This window comes from Pteronotus mesoamericanus, unplaced genomic scaffold (assembly GCF_021234165.1).
Source record: "Pteronotus mesoamericanus isolate MK-2021 breed Mesoamerican mustached bat unplaced genomic scaffold, CSHL_Meso_final contig_94, whole genome shotgun sequence".
In the NCBI taxonomy this organism is placed as follows: domain Eukaryota; kingdom Metazoa; phylum Chordata; class Mammalia; order Chiroptera; family Mormoopidae; genus Pteronotus; species Pteronotus mesoamericanus.
The window spans coordinates 30464809-30477545 of record NW_026555285.1 but is presented as its reverse complement, the minus strand read 5'-3'; positions in this window follow the sequence as shown (position 1 = coordinate 30477545).

Genomic DNA, 12737 nt, shown 5'->3' with positions numbered 1-12737 from the left:
GCTCTGCTGGGAGATTGTGCCCTAAGGGGCCTGGAAAAAGGAATTATTCAGACATTCCAAAGGTATCTTATCTTAGATGCAAAAAGACAATGGGCTCAGTGAAGGTAAAGACTGACCTTTGTCCAGGAAGATGCTGGCCTAAGGCTTGACTACTCACCAAGAGCTGCTTTTAGTGAGTTTCAGTTTTAATTTCAGACCTTCCTGTGTGGTTACTTTAGGTCTCTGAGTGTAAAGCCACCATGTAGGCCTCCTCTGGCTTGTCAGGTTTATTATGAGGCCCCTTTTTCATCCACAAAATCCTGTTTATGTCTCTTATTTGCTCTTTCCTCTTAAACTAATCTTCTGAGACTAGAGTTTGTCATCTCTAAAAGCCTAGCCCGAGAACCGATGATTATGAAATTGTTTTAAAAAGAAATACATTTGATTATTTTGAAGGCGTTCAGAACAGGCCTTCCCAAGATGAGCCACTTTGGCATGTGAAATTTTTTGTGTTGAAGGCAATCAAGACCCTGCAGACTCTTGAGACACTTCCACTCTTAAAAGGACAAAGCCAGCCCCATTTGCTGTTGTGGCACCACTTGCCTAGCAGGCCTGTGACCGTGTTAAACATGACTGCCATCTTGCTCTTCTGAGCTTGTCCCCAGGACTGGAAATTACTGGAAGCAAGAACAGAACTAGTGCTCCCTACAGCCACAGGCAGGAGAGAACATTGGACCGGACTGCAGCCTCTGTTACAGCGCCCCCCACAGCCCAGAGGCCGCTCCACAGCGACCCGCCCACGCTTTTTTATCCAATTACAACCCAACAGAAGCTCAAAGCCCCCACCCCTCAAGGCTGGCGGGTCTCCCCACACCCTGCCCCTCTCCTTTCTTGGAGAGTGAGTCAAAACTTTACGCTCTCCACTTTCTTCTCTTCGTGAATTCCTTCACAGCCCGCGTCACCAACCACCTTAATACCGCTCTTAAACTGGGGACCTCGCCCATAATAAGAGTAATTACCAGAGATAATGTGGTACGACCTATCTATAGGGCAGGGCAAACATCTAATTACTGAACATCTGCTCTTCTGAGCACCCTGCAGTGACTTTCCTCCCCGCAAAGCCCCGCGGCACCTGACCTGTCCTTAGCTCAGAAGGCCAAACCTACCTCATTTTTACCTTCTGTCTCTGAACCTCTCAGCTACGTGGGCTTTCCAGCTGTACACATGTAATTAAATTTGGTTGTTTATTTTCTCTTGTTAATCTGTATCATTTTGGTCTAATTATCAGCCCAAAGTGATTTATATGCTTTCATGATCCCCGTCTTAGACAGGAGGAAACAGAATGATTAACAGATCCAAAAAGTGAGTGGTAGAGTCCAGGTAAAAGGTGCAGTTCGGCACCAGAACCTGCACCCTTAAGCTCTGTGCGACAATGCTCATCCACACGGATGGGGCGTGGGACTAACTACGAGAAAAACAATCATCTCCCGTGTCAGCAGTGTCACACAAGAGATCACAGGATATTATAAGATGAAACTTTTCGTCTAAATACATTTCTCTAAATTTCCTACTGGGGAAACCCTGAACAGCAACAAAGCTATGGCGATGCCCCTAAAGTAGGCAAGGGAGGAAATCTTCTGGATTCACATGCAATCAGATACTTTATGAATGGAGTTTACATATTTTTTAAATATTTTAAAATTAAAATGACTCGTAACCTAGTAAAATCACCTCTCCCCACTTTCCCTTCACCATCCACCATGCATCTGGTAAAATCAGCGTCCCCAAAGCAGCTGTGGTCACCCCGTGGTCCCGCGTCACCCTGTTGGTGAAGCACAGCTGCATGAGACAAGAACTGTCTGACACGGCCTGCTGAGTACGTTTTGAAATTCAGTTATACTTGGTATTAAATGATTCTCTCAAACACTCCCCGACCTCCTTTCCTTTCATGACCTAAGAGCAAGACAGGAATACAACGTCTGTCCAGAAAGGACCAGCCATGTAATATGAGAAATAGAGACATTTATTGAAGAAGGCACAAGAAACATGGTACATAAGACAATGATGCCTCCACCCCCTCCAGAGTAGGCACCTTGGGACCTCACACAGTTCTCCCAACTGCCATCAAATGCCCCATGGTATTTTCCTGAATGTCATTGACAGTCTGAAATATCTTCCTGTTCAAAGGTGATTTTAGTTGTGGGAAAAGCCAGAAGTCACAAGGCGCCAAATCTGGGCTGTAGGGGGACTGAGCCACCAGGGTGATTTGATGTTTTGCCAAAAAACTCTGCATGAGATGTGATGCATGAGTGAGCACATGGTCACGATGAAGCTGCCAATCACCAGTTGCCCATAGCTGCAGCCTTCTGAATCATCCAAACAGTTTCTGTAAAGGAATGTTCAAGCTTAATGCACAATTTAATACAGATTCATTGCTCTACACATTCAGTCATGTTGAATGCGGCAGCCACACAGTACACGTGCTCGCTCAACAGCGTCTACCACCCTCGCTAACTAGTAGAGAGAAGTGATCACTGTTGGCGTGTGTGCATCCCAATCCACTCTCCTTGGCTGCCAGATTACATGAATGTCTCACAAACAGTTCTCATTATATAAACAATGGCTAGACTTTTCCTGGACAGACCTTGTATCTTCCAAATCTGGGAGCTGTATTAACCATGGACTTCATGAAGGCTGAGGTTCAGGTAATGTGTTGACATAGTCATAATAAGATTTTTGTAGTTTGAAAAAATGCTATATGTTAACCACAATTATTTAAGACCTCTATCTGTCTCCATTCCTCTTTTTTCTCTATTGCATCTCTCCTCTTGTCAGCAGTCGGTGGAGTAGACTGCACATTTTGGGGATCTGCCTAAGAGGAAGCTGATTCAAGGACATGTCACTTGTGTGAGAGATACCCTTGTGGCCTGCAGCCACTTCTGTGTGTTGCTAGCTATCTTGGCACAGGAAGAGCTTTCAGGAAACACCTGTCCCGCTCCACAAGGACCCACCCTACAATTTCATGATGTGAGGCTCGGAGGGCAAAAGTCAAACGAGATAGGAACATGGTCCTACAGCACTCGGCTTTAGAAGTGTTCAGTAGTAGGAAAAAAACAGGGTTAGCAATGAAAAAAACCAGAATGTTTTCGGCGGAAAATTCTTCTGAATCTTACAGCTCATATTTGAAATTTTTCAGATTTTCCAATTTTGAAATTCTTAGAAATTTACATGGCATACCCAAAAAGAAGTGTGAAGCTGACAAGTTTATAAACCGTCAATATTTTGCTTGGGCATGCTGAAGAAATGACTAAATTATCTTTCTTTTATCTCTGTAAAAATGTATTACACTATCAGAGTCATACAAAGAAGCAAAGAGTAAGCAGCCACAACTGTAGGAAAATACTGTTCTATACATGTTTCATGCAGTTGATAAGTATAACTGTCTTTATTGGACTTTGATCCTTACACAATTTGTAAGCTTTTACAATTTTGTAAGTTCCTGGTGTTTTCTTACATTAAATATTCACCTTTGTATCTGATTTTGTATTGTCTCTTAAAGAGGGTGACCAGTTTTCATGAGCTTCAGACCCCAGCACTTTGTACCTGCTCCTGATTGGCACCGTGCCTTACCCCCTCTGCAACAGTGTTACCCTAGAAAGTTGCACGTTTCCCTCCCCAACTTTATTTGCATCTTAGTCTGCTTGGGCTGCTATAACAGAAACGCATTGACTGGGGGGGGGGGGCTTATAAACAACAAACATTTATTGTGCATAGCTGTGGAGGCTGAGAAGTCTAAGGTCATCAAAGCACCAGGAGATTTGGTGTCTGGTTGGGGGAGCCCCCTTCCGGGTTCCTAGGAGGCCTCTTCTCACTGTGTCCTCACATGGTAGAACAGACAAGGGGTCTCCCTGGAGTCTCTTTTATAAAGGCACTAATCTCATTCATGATGGCTCCACCCTCATGACCTCATCACCTCCTAAAGGCTCCACCTCCAAACACCACCACATTGGGCATTAGGATTTAACATAGGCATTTGGGGGAGACACGAACATTTAATCTGTAGCAATTCAGAGGTCTGCTCACACATCATTACATTCAAGAAGCCTTTCCTGGCCACCAAATCTACAACAGAATCCCCTTCATCTCCCACCACTATCACTTTACAGCACCTTACTTCACAGCGCCGTCCACCTGCCATATTTGGCGCATCTCTTGCTATACATTAGCTCCATAAGACGGGCGATATCATCTGTTTTATTCACTGCTTTGTCTGCATTATTGAGATCAATGCCTGGCTTATAGTAGGCATTAAAAAAATATGTGTGGATCCAATGTGTGTGTGGAGAGAGAGAGAGAGATACATGTCTCAAACTCATAGAAGAGTTGCTCTGCCTAATGGGAACTCTTCGGGCTCACTTAACACTGTGAAAATCCAGTTCCGGGGGGGGGGGGGGGGGGGAACAGGAGAACAGGAGCAGTCTTATTCCTGTAGGCCCTCTGACTTGGCCCTATTGGGTCAGTTGCTCCTCCCACCCCCCACTTTAACAGGCGATAATTGCAGCAATCCACTCTTATCTTTCTCAGAGAAGCCCCTGGTTAAAAAAAAAAAATTCTTAAAACAATTAAAATAAATTATTTTTTTTAACCTGGCTGTTTTTAAATATCATGGCAAATATTTGCCTCTCCCTCAGGGTCATTTAGAAACAGCTGCAGCAAAATCCCCACCGCAAAGTGTAGCTGGCTCGTTGGTTGGGGAAACCTGGGGATTCCTGAAACTTGATGGCCCCTTGTCAAAGCTGGCAGAGCGCTGTCTGCCGTCGACTGCAGTGAGAAAGCAGCCCCAAGCCCGGTGCGACCACCTGGAGAAATAAGACCGTCGCTTCTCCCGCAGCGGCAGGCCGGATTCACTCGGTGGACGCATCGATCATTGAAATTTCCCGTGAATCCTTCAGCCAGTCTCCTGGAGGACTCAGCGCCGGGGTGTGCCCAGACTACTAATAGTGGACCGATCGTGATTCAAAAGTTGTCTAGAAAGTTAAAAAACAGGAAGGGGAAAACAAAGAACCGAACTGGTGGAGTTTTTTTTCATTTTGTGCCAACACTGCCACCTAGTGTTAGACACACATAAAAGGAACGCTGTGAGTAAATCCTTACAAAGAAACGCAGAATCAGGAACACAGTTGCTCCTCACACTGTTTATTGTCGATTCTCTAAAATTGTGCCAATCCTGTATAATCTCAAAAGATGAAATGAAGTTTTTAGAAGATATCTTATTTATTCTTTTAAAACTCCACATTTGTCATTCAGCAATGAGCTAAGGTGTGGGGGGTTTTTGTTTGTTGTTGGTTTTCCCGTTTGCCAGCCACTCTCTAAAAGCTTTGCATGAATTGACTCTGTTCTGATCACAAGAAGTTTATGAAATAAAGACTAATAGTAATCCCCATACTACTTTTGTCTTAGACATAAGAAAAGTGAGGTTGGCAGAAGGACAGGCAGTCAAGGTTACACGTACGGTACACAGCCAGCCACAGACCACGTGACTCTCAACACCTTCAAACCAAACTGCACTTAATTCTAAGTGCTAACTGCCATGAAGGTGATACAAAATAATTAGAAAATTTGAATCCAGCCATCAAGGAACTGGGGGACAAATAAAACTCTTCATGGAAAACCGCATGTGGCTCAGGATGGCTATGAATGCGGCCCAACAAAAAAATCGTAAAATTACTTAAAACTTTTTTTTGCTCATCAGTTTTCATTGGTGTTTGTGTATTTAACATGTCACCCAAGACAACTCTTCTTCCACTGTGGCCCTGATACCCAAAAGTTTGGACACCCCTGGACAGTTTTTTGTAACAAAACCATATAACAATAAAAACTTTTTAATCATGAATTTTCAAAATATTCTCCCTATAGCATCTTTCTTTCAAAAAAGTTTTCTTTTTCATTTTAAAACTATCACCTTTATTGTACATGATTTAGGTTTATGTTTTTGTATTTTAAATAGCTACTAGGAAAACTACAGCCAATTACTTCTCAGAGGAAAAGGTCAACAAATTTGGAACTTTTTTTTTTTTTTGCAAAGGAAAAAAATGCATAAAATCTTCAATTACCGACAAACAAAATAATGAAAACAAAACCATCAAACCTTGTTGCCATCAAGTGTAACAAAAAAAAAAAAACACAAGATTTTTATGGTTGTTCCCTATCTCATTACCCAATTATTCTACTCTAGTCAACATCTTGTTTTTGTGGAGTAGAAAGTGTTTGCCAGGGGCTGGGGAGTGTGGGAAATGGGAAGAGGTTGGTAATGATTATACATTTTCAGTTATAATGAGTCACATTTGAGAACCTAACATATAACATGGTGACTACAGTTGGTTATACTGTATTGTACAATTGAAATTTGCTAAGAGAATAGAACTTAAATGTTCTCATTCAGAAAAGGGAAAAATATCCGGGGTGACGGATTTGTTGGGGATAGCCTTTCATGATGTCCATGTGAATCAAATCATCACATTTTATACTTTAAATATTTTATAATTTTTAAGCTGAAAAAAGATCTTTTTATAAAAGTAAACACATATGTGAATGTCTGGTTATAATCTCTCTGAGGCTAAAACTTACAATAAATGATACAGTAAAAACAGTTTAATAATGATAATGAGACTCTTTGTAACCATATTCCAGAATGTTTTTTATCCCAAAACAGCTGTTCTGTCAATGGGTAAATATACACAGCTTTACCGTGAATTACTATTTTTAATCAAAAAAGTAATTTACTATTGGGTATCTGTCTTCTGAAATGTTCTTTTCTGATAACTCATAAACAAATAGTTGTTGTAGTTCACCATGAAAACAATTTGGCAAACACTATCAGCTGGTGTGTGACGGGGTACCTATACCACGTAGCAAACCCTCCACCCTAAATTACTTGTTCTCACACTTTTTTCTTCTTGACTTTCGTCATGTTATTTGTGCCTCTTCCAGCAGTAGTTGCTGACAATGGAATATATTTGTGTCAGTTTCCATGTAATTTCCAGTACAGTATTTCAGCCATTTTAACCTCAGTAGGAAGAACAAAGATATTTGACTTTCAACCCTCTGCCAAAGACACTTGTAAAAATTTGCATTGTATATGGTGTGTAAAGGATGGCTAAATCTTACTTGACTTTAAACACTGGCAAAAAAAATTGTAGTGGTTCTTCAGGCTCTTCACACTTAGTTTTTTAAAGTCTTGCTTGTAGGGTGCCTCTGCAAGTAGATTGTGATACATCTCAATGTGCAAAACGAGGGCACCACCGTCAGCCCCCCCACAGTATGGGACTCCCACTCAGCCCTCAGGGAATCTTGTGGTCTCTCTGCTACATGTGACTAACATGGCCATAAAGACAGACATGTGTGTTGTCAAGCCTTCAGTGAAATATTAGAACAGCTTAATCTTTTTTCAAACACGAAAACATAATCGTTCAACTATGTTCTCCCTACAACACAGTGGATCATCTTGCACCTCATATTGGGGACCACTGTCATAAGGCAGGAGTTACATACCGGCAAACCGGAAGGCAGAGGTCATTGGGACAACCATGTCCCCCTGAAAATTAGGTTGACTTGAGACTGTCATTCTGCTACATCTTTTAGCGATGAGCACATGTTTATAAATACGATTTGAGAAAAATAATAGTTAAAATCAGAAGTATCCAAACGTACCCCCTTTAACTAAATACAGGCACAAGGGCAGGCTACTAACTCCTGTTTCCAGTTGCTAAGTATCGTGGTGTGCTGACGAATGTCCCCATCCGAATCCCTCACACTTGTGACTATGTTACCTCACATGAAAAGGGGGCTTTGCAGGTGTGATTAAGTTAAGGACCCGGGGCAGAGGCGACCCTTGGCTGACGGAGCAGGCCTGATGACCCGAAGGAGTCCCACGTTTGAGATGTGGGGACGCTGAACAGGGGTTGGCTGCTCTGCGCAGCCCTTCCTGGCGGTGATCCGATGGAAAGGGGACCCTGGCGGATGCCGCCACAAAGGGCCGACCAGCAGAAAGGCCGGAGCCGACAGCAGGTGCAGCAGCGAACACTGGCACAGAAACCAGCAAGAACAAAGGGCTCCCCGGGGCCACCACGGGGCCACCACGGGGCCACGCCTCTGTCCCTGTGCAAACACGGAGCCAAAGGTCAAGTGACAAACACGGCAAAGGACAGAAGGTGGGGGGAAAATTCTGATATGGCTGTGTTTTATTTCAATGATAAAAATGTTAATTTTCATCCCTGAATTTCATAGTATGAAAAAGCCACACTTGGTATTGTGTCCCTAATAAACCTGGCGCACAGCCAGTAATCGATCAACACTTGTTAATGTGAACAAGTATGGGAGAGTCTCCTCCTATCTTCCCTTCCCCATCCACTTTCATCTGGCCTCCTCTTCAGCTATGAGCTACATTCCTGAGACTAGAACTTAATCATACTCAGAATGGAGACATCATGCACATCCCAAACCTCATTATACATCTGAACTTGAATGTATGACCAAGGAATCCTAGGAAGCGAGTCTCATCTGGAAGTAGAAATGAATTTAAGAGCACACGTGACTTGAAAGCTTGACCTGGGAGTCCTGACCAATTTGATGGATGTGTTCCCGCTGCCCAAGAACAGGTTGAAAGGGAGAATGAGCTTCTGACAAATGTAAAGGGACTCTCTGTTTAGCCTGAAATAGCAACAGACAGAGCCATGCCTCACATGCAGGTCTGTGACACTGAATTCATTGTAGATCTTATAAAGCATTTTAGCTATAAAAAAAAAAAAAGTAACGGGAAGTAGCATATGAAAAAAAATGTAAGTTAAAAACCCAACTGTAACCTAGAAAACACTGCTGCATCATTTTTCTGATTCTAATAGGCCCCTTCTATGGAAGTACTATTTTTTCTCCAGTCTAATTTTAAGAGCAAGGAGTTTTGATAATGTCCCGCAGGATTGTGTCATAAAATTGAAAAATACCATCCATGAAGAGCTTTGAGGATATTTATAGTGTAAGCTTTAAAGAGCTGTCAAACAATATCATCAAGAGAAGTGAGTTACTGAGTCACCTAAATGTGTTAAATAATATCTTGGGATCGCAGTATATAAAATCCATCATCTTAAGAAGTTTAAAAGTTAATTATAAAAATGTAAGTATTTAACCCATGATTCCCTTTCATGTATTTTTAACAAGAAACCTGAAAAGGTATGAGACTATTTTTCATACTTTATATTCACAAAGTACTCACAAGTATTCACAAGTTATCCAGGTTCCCAGTTTTTTAACCTCATCACCACCGTGGGTTGCACTTTATATTTGCTTGAGCAGTTCCCTCATGTGATGCTTCTTGGGTAAAATCAAAGGAAATATTTTTGTCCCCTCCCCTGTTCATTCTATCTTGTTCCTTAAGAACCTCACTGACTCACTAGGTTTTAATTATGAAAGCAAGGCAGGGTCTTGCAGGAAGCAAACACTCAATTTTTGAGAATTCATAAAGGCTTATGGTCAGCTTTGCGGTTGACTCCCCAACAGTTACTCCATCAGACTCCCATTAATTGGAAGAAGCGTAATGCGGAAGCTGATCTCAGTTAAGGGGGTTCTGATAGCCAAGAGATGAGATTACGTTTGGTTTAAAAATGGGAAAAGAACCCAAGTCTAGCCAATGAGAAGAGAGGTTTTGGCAGTAGCTTCTGGGAAAGTTCCACTACACCCTTTCGAGCAATGAGGAGTCAGCCTCTCTTCCAGCGAACACGAGCAAGGAAGCGCGAAGCCTGTCAACCATGGTAATGACTGGCCTTTGGATCAGGCCACCCTGTGGGTGGCCAAACTGCCTGAGATGATGACAAAGGTCTTCAGTCCCATTACTGAATGGCTAGATGAATCGAACTTCTTCCTCTCAGGGGAGGAAATAAACTTTCTATTTAAGTCAATTTGAACATGCAAGCAAACATTAATGGGTGCCCTTTCGTTCTACGGACACCCAAACCCTGATCTCCAGCTAGTGTTAGTCACTTCTGCTCACCTGTCAACCCTGCAGCACATCCAAAACAAAACTCATCTCCTTCCCGAACAGCACCCGTCTCTAAACTTCCCAGGCTTCAGGTTCCAGAGTTACTTTCACTTCTGTGCCGGTCCTGCCGAGTTTTCGAGTTGGGATCCCCCCCATCCATCTCCTTACTCCACTTTTGCAGCCTGGGCCTCCTAGGTCAGATATTCATCACTTCATGGCTACATTATCACACACAGCGTATCCAGGATATCGGTCTTCTCATTCCTCTGCAAAACAGGCCTCACTGTGTTCGGTTTTTATTGTAATGCTAAGTAATGGAAGCATCTCTGGGGGGTTGCTCACAACACAGAAATGGTATTTTGTTCCTTCTGCTAAGATGGCATCTGTTCTTAAAGATGCAGATCAGATATCAATTCTACTGTAAAGTTGCTTTTACTCCCTTAGTGCAAATAACTGCTGGACTCTCAGATGCTGTGTTTCTCGCATAGCTTTGGTTTCTGCTACCTCGCACTAGAACCCTTTAACTGTGTGCCCCCTCCTCCATATGAGAACAGGGATTGCTTTGTATTCATCAGATGTGCTCCCAGCACCACAGGTTTGATGACAAGGATCTAGAAGCTGATTTCCTCCTGTCCCACATGGATTTTAAACACAAATTAGGTTATTTTTTAAAGTGTCATTTTTATGGCCTAGAACTGAAACTTGCATTAATTAGCATGCCCTTAATCCCTCTTCCAGGTTGCAAAAATGGATGTTAAAGTATTAAATAAAATGAGTAAATCCCAACCCTGATATACACTGTTAGACATGTTTCTCAGCTCTAACAAGTAGATAGTAGTTATTATTTGTGCTGATTCATTGGGATCCAGATACTTTCCTTTTTTTCTTCCCTACTTCTCAGTCCATGACATAAATGAAAATTTCAAGTAAAATACAAAGATTAGATCCTGGAACAGAACAAATGGAATTTTCCCACTGCCTTCCTAATTTTAATTATTTTAACGTTCACTACCTTCCTTCCTGAATTCCGCCGGGCAGAGCAGGGGTTCCAGGTCTTTGTGTATGTAGGCGGTAAAATCATCTCCTCCCCTTCTCTACGGTCATGCCTACCCACAAAATAAAAACATTTTCTTTCTCAAAAATATTCAAGAAATCACCCCTCCTCCCTACTGTGCTCATTGCTCCTCCCCAAGTGGGGAGGTACAAGCACTGCCCTCCTCGGAACAGACCGAAGGGTAGGATTTGCCCTCACATATGGCCTGGCTCCTCAATTCTTCCGTGATCCGTCTTCTAAAGCTGCGTGACAGCAGACCCCAAGCTGCCTTCTCGCCTCCACACGGTCAGCCCACAAACATGGAGGACGAAGCACTCTCCTCTTCCCTACTCACGTGTTACACTCAATTCAAGCAGGAGAAAGTAGGCGTTTCCCAGCAGAAATGAGGCTGCTTTTTTTGATACCAGCCTCTTACAACTGTTCCCAGTGAACCCAGCACTCGGAGGAAAGCGGGGCCTGGGTAATCCTACACGCACACAGGTAACTCTCAAGTGTGTAAATTGAAGAAAGGAATAGCTAGAGAATATACATTTGTATCTACCACCTCTTTAAGGATATAAAGAGGTAATTTTTCAGAATATTTATGAAAATGTAAAACGTAGAACTTCCTTATACTTAACATAGCACATAGACAACAATTTCTGACTTAGCCTCTCCTGCTTTCCATAAGATATAAATGAAGACACGGAAAACGATGAAAATTCTTAACCCTGATATCTAACGCAGCAAAACAATGGTAGAAATGGGAAGGGGGATGTCCATCAACTACCAAGAGGCTGAACTGAGAATCAATTTAAGGACCAAAATTGCAGGATATAAACTCAATACACACAAGTCAGTCGCCTTTCTATGTATACACTAACCATGTAGCCCTTTTAAAACGTGAGTCAGTTCATCTCCTCTGCTCAACCCTCCAAGGTGTCCCTGTCCCACCCAGAGTAAGAGCTAAGTCTTCTAACGGCCTGCCAGCCTGTGTCCTCCCCTCCCCATATCTCCTGCCACCCTCTCGCTCATTCCATTCCGGCCACATGACTGCTTCTTGGACATACCAAATACTCTCCTCCCTCAAGACTTCTGCAGCTACTGTTCCCTATGACTCAAATGCTTCCCCTTCAAACATCTGGAAGGTTTGCTCCTTCATTCCTTCAGGCTTTGGCTCAAATATGGGAGAGGCTGTCTCTGAATAAGCAGAGCCCAGCTTCCACTTCCAGCCCTCACAGCCCCTCGTACCCGGACCGTTGGCTCCTCAATGCTCTAATCACAACATGCATGTTACACTTTCCCATATTTTTTTAATCAGCGTCTTTTCAAAAGTAGAAATCTAAGCCCAACCAGAGTCCAGACCTTGTATTCACTCATTGCTGTATCCGCAGTGCCTAAAATTGTGCCTGGCAGGTAATGTTCAAACAAAACACGTCACACGCCTGACTCTTCCTTTGTTCCTAGATGAAGTGACGAATACTCACGGGCTCCTCCACAGATGCTGCAGAACCAGCCCCCTAGAAGAGAACCTCTGAAAGTTGTCCCAACAATTTGTACTAACGAAATTATGACCACTAAGCAAGATAATGTGGGAAACAAGAGGAAAAAGTCAACATATAAAAAAGAAAAATCAACAAGAAAAAATTTAAAGACAAAAGACAGACCAAAAAATTAGTGATCAAAAAAGATACT